Consider the following 15683-nt stretch of genomic DNA (forward strand, 5'->3'; position numbering starts at 1 on the left):
ATTTGAATCCAACTACGTATAAAAAGCATAATGCCGGGGTCCCCAAAGGTGTAGACTGAGTCTGTGAAAGAAGGAATGACACAGAGACAATGTTCAGTTGATCAGCAGCCTAGGCAGGATCTCTAGCCAAGTTCTAGTCAGGATCTCCAGCGAAGTTCTGGTTAGGATCTCCAGCCAGGTTCTGTGGCCATGTTCTCTCGCTAGGTTCTCCAGCCAGGTTCGGGTTAGATTCTCCAGCCAGGTTCGGTTGCCAGGTTCGGTTGCCAGGTTCTGTAGCTGGGTTCTCTTGCCAATTTCTGTAGTCAGGTTCAGTCCAGGATCTTTTGCCATTTTCTCTCCAGCGAAGTTCTAGGTTCTGTGTAGGTCCTGTCTTCTAAGTTCTGTGTTCTAAGTTCTGTCTCTAAGAATTACCCGCCTGGTAGTTAAGAGGTTTTATTCCCTCCCTAACTTCAGGAGAAAATCCCTACCTGGGGAAACAACCTTTCTCGGAGAGGTGACCTTGGTTAAAACACAGCGCCAAGAAGGTGAGCAAACATATTAAGAACAGTATGCCATATATGCCAGGTCCCTTGAAACAGCAAGGATGGACCGGCTCCCGGCAGCATAATACATATGACCTAGTGAGGTTTATCTCAAGAATGTAAATTTGGGCTAATACTAGGACACTAGAGGCCCAGTGCACAAAAACTTGTGCACTCGGGAGGGTCCCTCAGCCCGGCCTATGCCCTCTTGCAGTCTGGGACCCCTCGGATGATGTCCACCTGCTGGCTTAGGCCCGCTCCCTGGGGGATCGGGCCCAAGCTGGCAGTCAAACATCCCTCTGGCAGCCTGGCAGCCCTCGGGGGATGTCCACTTGCCAGCGGGGAGCAGGCCTAAGCTGCAGTTGGACATCCTTAGTGCTGCTGAGGAGGCGGGAGAGGCTCCCCCCACCACTGCTGTACTGGCAGCCGTCAGCCTGGCTTGTGGCTGAGCAGAGCTCCCCTTGTGGGAGCGCACTGACCACCAGGGGGCAGCTCCTGCATTGAGCATCTGCCCCCTGATGGTCAGTGTTTGTCATAGTTACCAGTTATTCCCAGTCGTTCTGCTGTTAGGGTCAGTTTGCATATTACCCTTTTATTAAATAGGATAGAGGCCTGGGGCATGGGTGGGGGCTGGCTGGGTTGCCCTGAAGGGTGTCCCAGATCAGGTTGAGGGGCCTGCTGGGGTGCCTGACCAGCCTGGGTGAGGGGCTGATGGCTGTTTGCAGGCGGGTCAAGCCTGCCCTCCTCCCCCCCAATGGGGACCCTCACCCCTTGGAGGTTTGGCCAGCCTGGGTGAGAGGCTGATGGCTATTTTCAGACTGATCACACCCCTTTTAGGGTGGGGAGTCCCCACTGGGGTGCCTGGCCAGTCTGAGTGTGGGGCTGAGGGCCATTTGCAGGCTGTCCCAGCCCCCGGCAATGAAAGCTCCAACCTCTCCTCTTTTCTTTTTGTTTTATTCTGGGATTTATTTACCTACTATAATTGAAACTTTGTTGCTTTGAGTGGAGCTCAGAGCCTCCGTGGCAGGCGTGAAGCTTGGTTTCCTCCATCATTGGGGCAACCAAGTCTCCTGCTTGCTCCAGCTCCATGGCTGCTGGTCGCCATCTTGGTTGGGTTAATTTGCATATAGTCACTCTGATTGGGTAATGGGCATGGCTTAAGGCACAGCAAAGGTATGTTCAATTTGCATGTTTGTCTTTTATTAGTGTAGATTAATGTAATTGACTATATTAACAGACTAATGCTGTGGGTGATTGGATGCAACGCTTAGAGTCCTTGGCTGAGGATGAGCATACATTGTATTTGAGAGGAACAGGAATTATTGTGGGCCAGAGAGAATGGTACAGTAGTACATTACTGTCACCAGTCCTTCATCTGTACTTGTATTCCTGTTCTTTGTTTTTTGACTTAGCTGTTTCTGCGAAAAGTGGCAGTACATTTCCTCACTTTTTGAACTTTGGATTTTGCCATGTGGCTTGCTTTGAACAATAACGCCAAAATGATGGTGTGCCAATTCCAAGTCTAGGCTTTAAGAGGTCTCACATGTTCCTACATGCTACCTTGTACTTCCAACATGAACATTAAAAACACGAAACGCTACCTGGGCTAGCTGCTGGTCTCAAGAGGAGCAGGAGACATGTAAAGCAGAGTTGTCTCAGCCACGCTGCTCAGCCAAACCCATCCTAGTGCAGCCCAACGGACCATCAGACCTGTGGGAATAAATGCCACTGAGGTTTTGTGACTTTATTTTGTAGCAGTAGGTAAGCATCAGTTAATAAGCATCTTGACTCACCTCTATTCCAGCTGCTGTTATTTAGAGCATCATGCCTTGCTGAGATATTTTCAAGGGCTACCTGATTAGACCTCTGTTTGCCTCTATTCCTTTGTCTCTTGTTTACACCTCTACAAGAGTTGTCTTTACCCCAAAGGCAAATCTAATTGTCTATAGGAAAAGGCCATGGTCTTGTGTGGCATCCTGGTCCTTCCTTAAGACTTAAGTCTTAAATCTCCTGCTATTCCACACACCCTGTCCCTGATATTCTAGTCTCAGGTTCCAGAAAGCATCAGGCCATTTCATGGCCCTAGGCCATCACTCTCATTCTTCTCTTTGCCTGGCTAACTCCTACAGATCCTTCAGGATACTTCTGACATGTCACCTCCTTTGTCACATTTTTTTCCATGACCAAAAAAACAAGCATGTTGTCTCTGCATCCAAAAATTTATTTTCTACCCCATTATAACGTTTATAGGATTGCGGTGAGCCCTAGCCAGTCTATCTCAGTGGATAGAGCCTTGGCCCAGTCGGGGTATGTACAAAAGGCAACCAATCGATGTGTGTCTCTCACATCAATGTTTCTCTCTCTGTGTCTACCCCCGCCCCCTTTCACTTGCTCAAAAAAATCAATGGAGGAATAGCCTCAGGTGAGGATTAACAATAACAACAAAAAGAATTGAGATGATTTGTCTCCAGAGGCTATTCTGAATGCTTTCTGTAGGTGTAATATCTAGTATGATGCTATGACCTCCATAGAGGTTCAGTATCATCTCTTGTCTAATTTTATCCATTGAAAGGTGGAATAAATATAGGGATTGTTATAAATTATTCATTCCTGTAATTCCTGGATGGTGTTTATGAGATATGTGATAAACTGGAAATTTGATTAACAGTGATCCTTCCTCTTTCACATATGTCAAATGATGGCATGTATTACAGTAGGATAAATTTATGAACATAGAAAAATGACAATAATGGTTGAAGATAGTTGACATGCCCTTGATGTAGATATTGTGAGTCCTTTTCAAGTGAAATCTGTTAGCTCAACTAAAATTAAAATGTCAAAATTCAATTGAGCTTCATTTTGCATTCAGACAAATTGAATTTTTTCAAAATATATTTGAAGCACAGCTTATGTCAAAAGACACCTACTCTATTTGAATGCTAGTGAAATGAGAAAACATTCCCCCTCACCCATTTTAAAAATCATACACATTTATTTATCTGCTAAAATGAGACTGAAGAATATCTGGAAGTCTAAATATTGCTATCATTATTGAACTTTTTAACAAAGGCAATGACTTTGGCAAAAAACTCCACAAAGTTGTCTAACTTTAATAGAGGGAACTGCTGGGATATGGGCCAACGAAGGAGCCTGTGCAAAGAGCAGACCAGAGAGGAAGATGGGGGCAGATGAGGAAGGGCTTTGTCAGACATGTCACCCTCTTTCGTGACCTCACGTTACTGAAATGCTTATACCTGCAAACATCTCCTTTCCCATTCTTACTCATCTTTCAAGATCTACCTAAAATTGCCACACATTCTGTGGTGGAGCTTTGATCACTTTCTCAGGAGCTAGTAGCTATTACTGTCTCTGTTCCAATGAAAATGTTTAGAAATAATTTCCACGTTAACTTGTAGCTATTTATTTGCTGACCTGCTTCCTCGCTTTCTTTGTGTTGGGAATCATGGCTGACTCTGCTCTGTATCTCTAGACCTGGATCTACAGTACGGGACTTGACACATAGTAGGCACTCCATAAATTAAACTTAAATGAATGAGTGAGGAATGGAAATGGGCTGAGTAATAACAACATAATTGTAGAGAAGTAGAGCAAGAGGAAACAGGAAAACAACAGTGTGAACAGAATCCAATAACAGAATTTTTACAGAGTTTTATCAAAATGTGGGGCTGGAAATGTAAAGGAGAATAGTTGTGAATAAGTCTACAAAGATCAGAAGACAGAGCATCTTGAAATTTCCAGGCTAGAAAATATGGGCTTCATGGAGCTTTAAATCTAATGGGAAATACATATAAATCAAAAAGTTTCAAATTTTATAAAGCTCTGTAAAGGAAATATATAGTGAGCTATAATAACAATTAGCAAGGAAACCTGTTCTAGCAGGGGTCACCTGCATAAGTGACATTGGAGGTGAGACCTGAAGGTTGAGTAGGAGTCAACTCTTTGAAGGTAAAGACTGGCACATGATCAGGTTGGAGAGGAAATTCAGAATCAAATCCTGCAGAACCTTGCAGGCTACATTATCATTTTGATCTGTATCCTATAAACAATTGGGAGAAATTGAAAAATTTTAAACAAGGTGGGCTTGCTGTGGGCAGAGAGATCTGATTTGATTTGTCCCTTTTAAAAAGGTCCTTGAATAATAAAAAGAGCATAAGAATGGATTCAGGGAGATGAGACTAGTTAGGACACCGTTGATGTCAGAGAGAAAGGGAGAGGGAGAAAGAGAAACATCAATGATGAGAGAGAATCATCAATTGGCTGTTTCCTGCACGCTGCCCACTGGGGATGGAGCCCACAACCCGGGAATGTGCCCTGACCAGGAATTGAACTGTGATCTGGTTCACAGGTCGACGCTCAACTACTGAGACACACCAGCTGGGCAGGATACCTTTTATTGGTGCAGGGATCTAGGAAGTAACTCAATTTAGGAAGTGGCAGAGGAACTTGAAAGAACTAGACAGATTCAAGATATTTTATACAGACTCAATTGAGAGGCATTCTCTAGTTTTCCTCCTCTCTCTGTCAGTTGTCCCACTGAAAACTTGTCAGTGTTGGTCAGATGGCAGAGGTATCAGAATGAAGTCCTTATTTCATTCATTAATGAAGCACATCTTAAGCACCTTCTATGCCAGCAGTTCTCAACCTGTGGGTCGCGACTCCTTTGGGGGTCGAACGACCCTTTCACAGTGGTCACCTAACGCCATTGGAAAACACATATGTAATTAATTACATATTGTTTTTGTGATTAATCACTATGCTTTAATTATGCTCAATTTGTAACAATGAAAATACATCCTGCATATCAGATATTTACATTACGATTCATAACAGTAGCAAAATTACAGTTATGAAGTAGCAACGAAAATAATTTTATGGTTGGGGGTCACCACAACATGAGGAACTGTATTAAAGGGTCGCGTCATTAGGAAGGTTGAGAACCACTGTTCTATGCAACGGTTACTGTTTTAGGTACTGGATACAAGGAAGAAAACAGATGAGTCATAACCCCAAAGTTTGCTACTTTGAGTGTATGTTTAATTAATTTCCAGTACTCTTTTTTATAGTGCATGGAATGATAGTTTTCTAGGATGTTGTAAAAAAAAAAAGTAAAGCAACATTTTTTATTATGTAATGTGAGGACTCAGAAGGATTTAGAAAAAGTCTTGAAAGGACATGGAATACGGATTTCAAGGTTTAGTCAGTTTGGTAACCACATGTACTCAACATCGTAATGCTCTGACATCTTGAAGTTTGTGTTTGTAGTACCGACAGTGTACTGTAACTAGATGGGGAGTCAGGTTGCCGGTTCTATTCTTCTTCCAGATTCTCTGTTCACGATGCTATTAATACTATATTTGAGGCTTTTGTTCTGAACTTACGCCTTTTCACTTTGTCTTGGTATTCATCAATCTGACGTCTGATGTGATGTCTGTCTATTGTCTGTCATGCAAGCATACTTTTACCTTCAGTATAATTTTGGAATGATGGATGCTTTCATGTTGTGGTTCTCATTAGCTGCCTTAGATCCCATCCCATTCAGAGAGTAAGCACTTTTTTATCCAATCAATTTATTCATTCAGTTGATCCTGTGATTCGAAGTCCACGGTCTTTTATTGAAAACCTATGGGGCTTCACAATTTGTAACTTTTTATTTAATAAAGGTAAGAGTTTATATTCTTTATGTAGTCTGGTGCTTCTGGCAGGATCTGTGCTGGCATCCGGTAATCACACACATTAGTTGTTCCTTAGTAAAATAGAGGAATATTCACATTAAGTGGCATAAGTAAAGACTCTGAGTAACCTCATGTCCATGCAGGTCATGTCTGTTTTATCACCAAATGAGCTACAAAGGGAACTTGCTTTTCAGAGGTATGGATTCGGAATCTCAGATAAGGGAACGTTTGTCTACAAACACGGTGAACAAAATGTAGTGTCTGCCCTCAAAGGATACAGGCACTCCGTGTTTTCTTCATTAAGCCTTTTTTTCTATTCGTTGTAAGCCAACTCAAATGTATTAAACACAAAGGCAGCAGTGACTTATTGGTTCCATAATTGAACCGTCTAGCAGACAGATTTGGGATACTGCTGAATTCAGAGCTCATTTGGCTGGGTTTCTTTTCATCTTTCACAGGGTTTTTGTTCCAAAGGTTTCAGTCTCTCTGTCTAGTGGCCTCTGTATGCTGTAGGTTAACTCTTTTATGGTGGCAGAGATGGCTAGAGCAGCTCATTCCATGCCTAAGTTTTCCAGGGAAGAAAAAGAGCCCCTCTTCCTGTTGGAGCACTCCTGGCAAAAATCTTCTGGTGTTTCATTGGTTCTGATCTGGTAACATGCCCATCTTTGGACCAATCACTGAGGTTGGGAGTTGAAGTGTGCTGATTGGCCTGGGCTATGTGATCCGTTCTAGCACAGGAGGGACAAGTGAGCTGAGCAGGTGTGACCTTCTCAAGCAAAAACTGGGAGTTGTTACCAGAGGAAATGGGAAATACTGAATGGCTAGGAATAAATAATGTTGCCTCATAGGATAACACTGGATTTTCTTTCTTTTGTTTTTCAGAGAGGGGGGTGGAGAGAGAGAGCGAGAGAGAGAGAGAGAGAGAGAAAGAGAGAGAGAGATTGATTTGTTGTTCCACTTATCTATACACTCATTGGTTGATTCTGCCTTGTTTTGAATCTTTGCTTCTGTCACTTACTTGGATGAGTTACTCAACCTCTTTGTGCAAATGTTTCCCCTTTTGTGAAAAAAAAAGTGTAAGTGTAATGATAGCATCTACCTCACAATATTGTTTTGGGAATCTTATGAATTAATACATGTAAAGTGCTTAGAATGGGGACAGACACATAGTAAATGTGCTAAAAACATTAGCTATTATTATTCCTTAGGGTAACACTAACTCTGAAATTCCCCATAGTGAAGTAAACATTTTTACAGCATGGATGTTAGCATTTCTGTGCCTTCAGCTGATATTGCTGCTGCCCTGTGTACATTATTATGGATAATACCATTTGTCTTATTGTCAGGTTAAAGTTAAAAAAAAATAAGCCAACTGTAATTTTTTTCAGAAAGCGTTTATTTTGACACAAGAGATTCCAGTCAGCCTTACAAACTCAGAAAGTGGAACTCCTTCCTGAACTGATAGAAAATGAATCCAATTTCAAATCCCAAACCAGACTCCTGTGTTTGTTGCTATTCTTCGCCTAAAGGACAAAAATCTGATGTTTTCGCAGTGTACATAAAACAAATTTTAAAATCCATATATAGCACACTGTTTACCACCCAACCCTGTCTGAGGTCATGAATATCACAAATTCTTTAAATTTCCCAAACATGAGATAAATGTCAGATCATTCTATAAATTGACTTTATGAAGCATTTCTGAGCCGAGCTTTCTGACATTCACACCAACGTTTCCATAGTAACTAATATGTTCAGAAGGGGAAAAGCAGGAGGAGATGAAAAACAAAGGAGACACTCAAATAAAAGAGATGCATAAGCAGGGGAGAGTAGAAGGTTCTAGAAACTTTAAACCATTGCTTCTTGCAGGAGACAAACATTCTTGCTGACATGGGTGACTTCCCCCGCTGCTGATTCAGGGGTCCTTGCTGGAAAAACTACCAAAGTGGGACCAGTTGACACCCGATTACACTTGGACAATGACTCATTAATGCTTATTTGGACGATTCCTTCTTCTTTTTATTTTAACCTTAATTTTTTCTCTAGTTGGAGGTTCCTTCGTTACCGGGGTAACAGTGAAGTAATTTGTGCCTGTCACTGAACTGTCAAAAAAATACAGTATCAAGTCAATTTAAAGAATAGTTAAAAACAGTGTAGGGGAAACATAGGTGTTGGAGATCATCACAGTTTGCAAACATTGAGGTGAAGAATGCTAGAATGCAGGTAAAATACAGGTTCTGCTTTCAAATCTTATTAAGTGGTGCCTTATCAGTTGCATTTCAAAGCAAATTTTAATGATCAGTTATTCTCTTGGTGGTGTTGAGAGCACAGTACGTTTTTGTCACTAACCTTCAACAAATTTACTTCAATAAAATCTATATTTAATCCCCAAGCTGTTTGTAGGCTAGACAAGGTAAATGGGCTAGAGATAAGTAGTTTTTTAAAAAAATAATTTTGGGAGAAATATATTCATGGGCATCTTATCCAGGGAACTAGGCATCTGTAGTAAGAAAAAAAAAATGGCCCCATATAAATCTTCACATCCCAACCCTTTAAACCTGAGTTACCTTACATGAAAAAAGAGACTTTGCAGATGTGATTAAGTTGTGGATCTTGACACAGGAAGAGCATCCTGGATCATCTAGGTGGGTCCAATGTAATCACAAGATCCTTGTAAGAGGGAGGCAGGAATGTCAAGGTCAGAGAAGGAGATGTGGTAGAAGCAGAGGTCCAAGTGATGTGGGCCTATGAGCCAAGGAGTGCAGGCAGCCCTTAGATGCTGGAAGAAGCAACCCCCCCCCACCCCCCCCCACCAGAAACCAAAAACAAACAAACAAAAAAACACGGATTCTTCCCCAAAGTGTACAGAGGATTGCAGCCCTGCTGACAACTTGATTTTAGCCCAGTGACACTGATTTCAGTTAAGTTAGGGTTTTTCAAAATGCTGGCACGCCGAGCTCAATAGGTTCGCCATCACTGAACTAGACTGAGAGTGGCAAGGTGAGAAAGTGGCAGAGCTGAGCTCTGAACCCAGGTATATCTTCTCGACCCTCCTGACCCCTCACTACTAATTGCTGCTTTGCTGTCAGGCCAGAGGACCATGGGTGGGTGTCAATGCCTTTCTCTCCTGTGACTCTCAGTAAATTCCCTGTGTTCTTTGAGTTCCAGCATTGGCTCCCATCCTACTCATGCAGAGGGTCAGAGGAGGGGAACCAGGATCTTGGAGAGGTCTGAGGGTCTGAGGCCAGAGAGAAGGAGGGGCACATTGGCTCCTGGGAGTACTTGTGGCACTTAGACATTAGTTATTTTAGGTAGGAGTCTAATTTCTGTAAATTAGCATATTCCTAAAGCTTTATATTTTCTTGGTTTATTTTTCTCTATTTTCTTCTGTGGTCAGCAGAATTGTAAGATGGCTCATAAGATTCTCACTCCCCTGATATTCATGTTCTGCTGCTATGGACTGAATGTTTGTGTCTCCCCTAAATTCACATGTTGAAGACCTAATCCTCAATGTGGTATAGCAGGTGGAGCCTCTGGATTGTGATTAAGTCATGAGGGTAGAGCCCCTCATGCTGGGATTGCTGCCCCTTATAAACAGAGACAGGAGAGAGATGAGCCTTTCTCTCGGCCATATGAGGATACAGCAAAATGGTCGCATAGTTGGTTCGCTTCCTAGTACCTTGATCATGGACTTTCCAGACTCCAGAACTGTGAGAAATAAATATATTTAAGCCTTCTAGTCTATGATCTTTATTACAGCAGCCTGAACTAAGATGCCTGTATACTCCCTTCCCCCTGTGAATATGATGGGAGATCACTCCCATTTTCAGGCTCTTATCAATGAACTTCAAATTAATAAAACAGAAGGTTATCTAGGTGGGCCTGATTTAATCAGGTGAGTTTTTTTTTTTTTTTTTTTTTTTTTTTAAAAAAGTTTTTTTTAAAACCTGGCACAGGAAAGCAGTTTTTTTAGAATGGATATATGAGAGGGTCTTTGAAAGGAACCTTAAGGCCAGGATTGGAGAGTGGCCTCCAGGAGCTGACAGTAGTCCTTGGTCAATAGCTAGCAAGACAACGGGGATCTCAGTCCTATAACCACAAGGAAAAGAATTCTGCCAACAACCTGAGGGAGCTTGGAAGTAGGTATTTCCATAGTGGAGCCTCCAGCACCATGTGAGACCCTGAGAAGAGTATCCAGGGCTCGGATGCCTAATCCATGAAAACTGTAAGATAATGAGTGTGGAGCTTCTAAGTTTGTGATAATTCGTTACATAAGAATGGAAGACTACTACATCTTCCTGAAATTCATTTAAGAGAAAAAAATTGGTCTCAGTGGGCCAACGCAGAAAAAGGCAACAGGCTGCCCTGTTCAGATGGAGTTAAAAGCCTAAAGCACCTAAAAAATTGAGAAGAGTGTTCTCATTTGTCGAGGCTTTGTTTTTACTAAGGTGTGACTCTCTTCAGTAACATAAGTTATTATCTCTGATCAGTTTCTTTCAGGGGGAACTCTGAGAGAAAGCTTTTTGGGGCCTCTGGAACTGCTAGGAACCTCTAAATATACCCACAAAAGGGGTAGGGGCTAGCTAACACCCAGCATGCCATTGTAAGCTTTTAATAAGGGAGGGTCTGGGCTGGAGGGAGTTCCCTGAGCAGGCCCACCCTCTTTTTCTTGGGAAAGGGGGCCAGTCCCTTAAAGATGTAAGTCCCCCCCCCCACCCCCCAAGGACGGCTGTTGAGTGTTTCCTTCCACGACCCGCGTGGAGTAGGGTTCGGTATCTGAAAGAGGAGCCGCACAACAAATGAGAGAAAAAGACACCAGATCACGAGATAATATTGGGGGACCAGGCGTCAAGTACTAAGGTGGGGATGCTTCAACTATTATTATCTAAATTAACTGAGTGGTTCCTGGATTAACTGGGTGGTGCACAGCCCTGACCTTTACCAGGACTTTCAAGCCCTGACCTTTACTAGGACTTTCAATGACTACTAGCTTTTGGGGGGTCTCTGTCTAAACTCAGCTAGTGAAGACAATAAATGGACTCCGGCAGACGGCTATCCGGAAGGTTCCATGCCAGCCCCAGTAGCCTGTGCATCCTGAGTAGCAGGGCTTCGCCCTTTCCATCACTTCCACCCGCCTCCAGAAAACTAGGGGATGGTTCTTGCAATCACTTCATTCATTCATCAAGTTCTCATCGAGCTATCAGTATAGGGAAGGGTGTGCTCTTCCACGGGGGGACCCAGGAATGGATCACTCCTTTCTCCTGCAGGAGGTGAACAATGGAGGCAGTCACCTGGTAATAGTAAGCACCAACATTTCCCAGGGGGCTGAGCAGGAGCAAGGAGCATGCGTGACCTCATTTCTGCTACCCTAAATAAATCCTATTTGAAAGTCCACTCCAAGAGGACAGAGATCTGGGTTCAGTTGGATTGCTCGGGTATCCCTAGTGCTACTACAGTGCTAGGAAAACAGTGGGCACCTCAAGGCATATTTGTTGTGAATGAATGAATAAATATATAGTCATAACTGGCAATTGTGGCTTAGATATTTCTTAAGAGGTTTAGAGAACTTAAGAAACCGTCTCTTATGGCAGTTTCCCTTACTCATTAGTCCACACCGGCTCCATGGGAGCACCTGCGCCGGACCAGGGGCGGGGCTGGGGCGGCGAAAGTAGCCGCGGGCGCCCTCTGTCGGCGCTGCGGTGGCTCAGCGGCCCTGCGAGCGGGTGCACAGGTGCGCGGCTCCGGAAGGCGGGAAGCTGGAAGCTGGGCAAGGCTGCTGCGGTGGACCTGACTACCTCCCGGTCCTTATGTGTTTGCTTCAGCGTCTGGGGTTGCCGAGTCGTTCCCTCGGTAGGACCTGCATATCACCTGTGAGTTTCGGGGGCGTGGTCCCGGGCCTCTTTAAGGAATCGGCATTGGGGGTAGGGGCCGCCCTTTGGGGAACAGCGGAGGCCAAGGGGGCGGGGGAGAACTTTTAGAGTTGAGAATTGCCCTGGTGGGTGGGAACTTGAGGCAGGTCTGGTAACTCTGGGTCCTTAGCTTCTTTCTAGGGAGGAGGGAGGTGTGGGGCTGGGGAGTGAGGATCCACAGCCTGCACCTGCGATGCAGGTAACTGGAAGCATGATCATCTTTGCAGAACCTCTTGCAGTCCCGTCCGGCGCAGGGAACTGTTTTAGAGAACCGCATCCCTCTGATACTTGCGTGCACTGTCCTGCACCTGACTGATTGTAATTATACTCCCTCGCCGCGCACCAGCCTGACTCTCAATTCTTTTAGTTACTTCCCCGCCCTTTTTTTTTTTTTTTTTTAACAAGACAAACATTCATCCACTTTCAGGGCCAATTTACAATCAAGAAGTCGTCTTCATTCTCTCGTCTTCATTCTCTCTTTAGAAGTGGTGGCTTTGTTTTGGTTTTCACATTAAGTAAGGACTACTTTTGGGGTTCTTTTGTTTTTGATTCGCCCCTCCCCATATTGATATCCTTCATTTATTTACATATATTTTTGCCGATTGAAATTCTAAACACACAAAAACACCTTTAGTACTTTCTGTCCCTAAAACTCCCACAAGAAACAATTTCTTACTTCCCCAACTGGAATACTATATTGTCTGGATGGGGAAATTTAGCTCGATTTATTAGGAAGGAAGTGTATAAAACAGGGCAAAGGAAAAAGAAGAGAGGTGGTGAGTTTATTCTGAGAAGATAGGACAGTGCATTGGCTGGTCTAGGTGATTTGGTTCTCTCTGGGAGTGTTGGAAAATATGGTTTGAAGAGGAAGACCATCTCCTCTCAAGCAGTTCACCAAAAGAGCCCGTGAGGACATTTGATTCAGTATTACCATTCTTTCTTTTCATAATATTCAGCACGTCTCGAATCATTATATTCCAGATATTGAACACAAACTTTTAATCCCTTCTACCAAAATGTTTTGCCCCCATTTGAACACTTCTGAATCGAAATTCTAAATTAGTATTCATTGAAAACTGGTTTGACACAAAGCAAGGAACATGAATAAAACTTTCTAAGCCTTTGCATTTCCAAGTTCGTGTTCAAATCTTTAGGAAAGTCATTGTTATCTCTTTAGTGAAGATTTATTCAATTCCCAAATGCCACCTCCAGAGGGCACAGCTGTCTCAAAAAAAACAAAACCCAATTAAAAATCTTTTTGTAAGTTCCTTCAGTTTTGACAAGTAAGGGACTCTCTAGTCCGAAATTGTGATTCTTCGAACCCAAATTTGAAATATTTTAACCTAATATATTTTAATGTTCATTTACACATTAAAGTATTCTATTATTTTCAACACTTATTTAATATTGATAATATTTTAAGTTTTTATACAATGTAGAATTAAACCCAATATTGTTAATTGGCTCCGGTTTCAAATCTCTGATTCCCTCCAGTTTTAAATAATAACTTCAGACAGATTGAAGCAGCACCCGTTAATTTAAAAAAATTAAAAGTTTGTTTCAACCTAATTTTGTATTTCCAAGAGATTGTGCTCAATACTCCAGGTCTCCTTTAAAGAAGTGTGAAATGTGCACTATCTTCCATATAACATTATTTTGGATTTAGTGCCCAACGTATTCTTTTGTTTTAATTCTTTTTTAAAAATTTATATTTTTACTGCTTTCAAAGAAGGAAGAGGGGGAGATAGAAACATCAATGATGAGAGAGAGTCATTGATAGGCAGCCTCCTGCACGCCCCACACTGGGGATCGAGCCTGCAACCTGGACCCTGACTGGAACTGAACTGTAACCTCCTGGGTCATAGATCAACGTTCAACCACTAAGCCATACCAGTCAGGCCCAACATATTCTTGTAGAGTCTGCGCTTATGTTCTGAGTAAAGGCTTTGGAAGCCTTTTTATGACTGAAGCTACATAAAACATCTGGGGAATTTATTTTTGCAACATCAAAATATACAGTGACTTTATATTTAAAAGTGCTTTTGTTCATCTGCAAAGGAGGAGAGGCTGACATGAATTTTCTCAGGAAAGAATGGAGTTATTATCTTCCAGAATGTACGTTAAACGATTCATTTTTTCTCTCCTTTGTCTCAGGCATCTCTGCTGTGTTTAGTGTGAAATTGAATCCTGTGAGGCTAAAATCTACGAGGGAAAACTAAGGATTCATGCAAACAATTTGCATATATATCTTTCCTGTGTTTGCTTTCAGCTTTCACTTGCTACTCACTTTGGGCTATTTTTCTTTTCCTTTCCCAGTTAACATTACACACGAGGAAACTGGCAACTGGATGCGAAAGGGACTGTAAGTATTTAAAATTGCTTAACTTCTATTTATATGAAAATGTTGGTTTCTTTTGTTTGGGAAGCTTATTTCCATGTTGGCATGGGCAATTTTGAAACTAATAAACGATAGGTGTTGAAAGTGTTTAACTTTCATGTTTGCTTCACATAAAATGGGAAAGAGCCAGAGCAGCCACCACACAGAGGGTGTTTGTTCTGCGAGAAGCCAGGAGTAGGAAGTGATGTCAGCTCAACATGCCCAAGAACCAGGAGAGGCCTTGATGAAATAGCCCTGAATCAGGTTAAGCCCTGAATGAGCCATTGAGGGCTAATGTGCCTGGCACAGAAGTATAATTAGCAAATCCACAAATTATCCCTCTTCTCTTTCAATTAAAAATCTAAATGTTAGTTTAACGATTTATTCCTTGGCCGTGTCTATTTGTCTTGTCTCGCCAGTGAGCCAATTGGTGAAAGATCTTTGATGGCAAAGACCCATGTCTGATATATTTTTTCCTGTTCCATCAGAGTAACCAGCCCAGCATTAGACCAAATTGGCCTTTCACAGATGGTTGTCGATTAGTTTTTAGCTGTGGCTCTCCTGACCAGAATCCACTCCCATTTGTGACATTCAAACTGCTTTTCTCCACTGTTTCCATGAAGCTTATGGCACTCTGAGCATCTCCTTCGGTGAATGGAGGTGCTTCTGTAATCATATACTAGTAGGTGGTTTGCAAGACATTTATCATAAGCATTTGGGATTTGGGGTGCTGACATTCTTTTGAATTAGATAATAAATCTGAGGGTAGTATAGTGGAAAGAATTCAAATGAAGGTGAAGTTACATGGAACATTTGAAACGGAAAGGTAAGGAAACCAAATGCTTCAGTAGAACAGAGATGGCTAAAATAAAAATATGCTTTCAGCCCTAGACAGTTTGGATGAGTGGATAGAGTATCGGTCCACAAACTGAAGGGTCCTGGGTTTGATTCCCATCAAGGGTGCATATCTCGGTTGCAGGCTCAATCCCCTGGCTCTGGTTGGGGCTTGTGCAGGAGGCAACCAATCGATGTATCTCTCTCACATCGATGTTTCTCTCTTTCTGTATCTTACCCCTCCTTTCCATTCTCTCTAAAAATCACTAAAAAATGTCCTTGGGTGAGGATTAACAACAACAACAAAATGCTTTCATCTACAGTGCTCCCCCATTCATATATCTACAGG

This window comes from Myotis davidii, unplaced genomic scaffold, assembly GCF_000327345.1.
Source record: "Myotis davidii unplaced genomic scaffold, ASM32734v1 scaffold13, whole genome shotgun sequence".
Taxonomy (NCBI): domain Eukaryota; kingdom Metazoa; phylum Chordata; class Mammalia; order Chiroptera; family Vespertilionidae; genus Myotis; species Myotis davidii.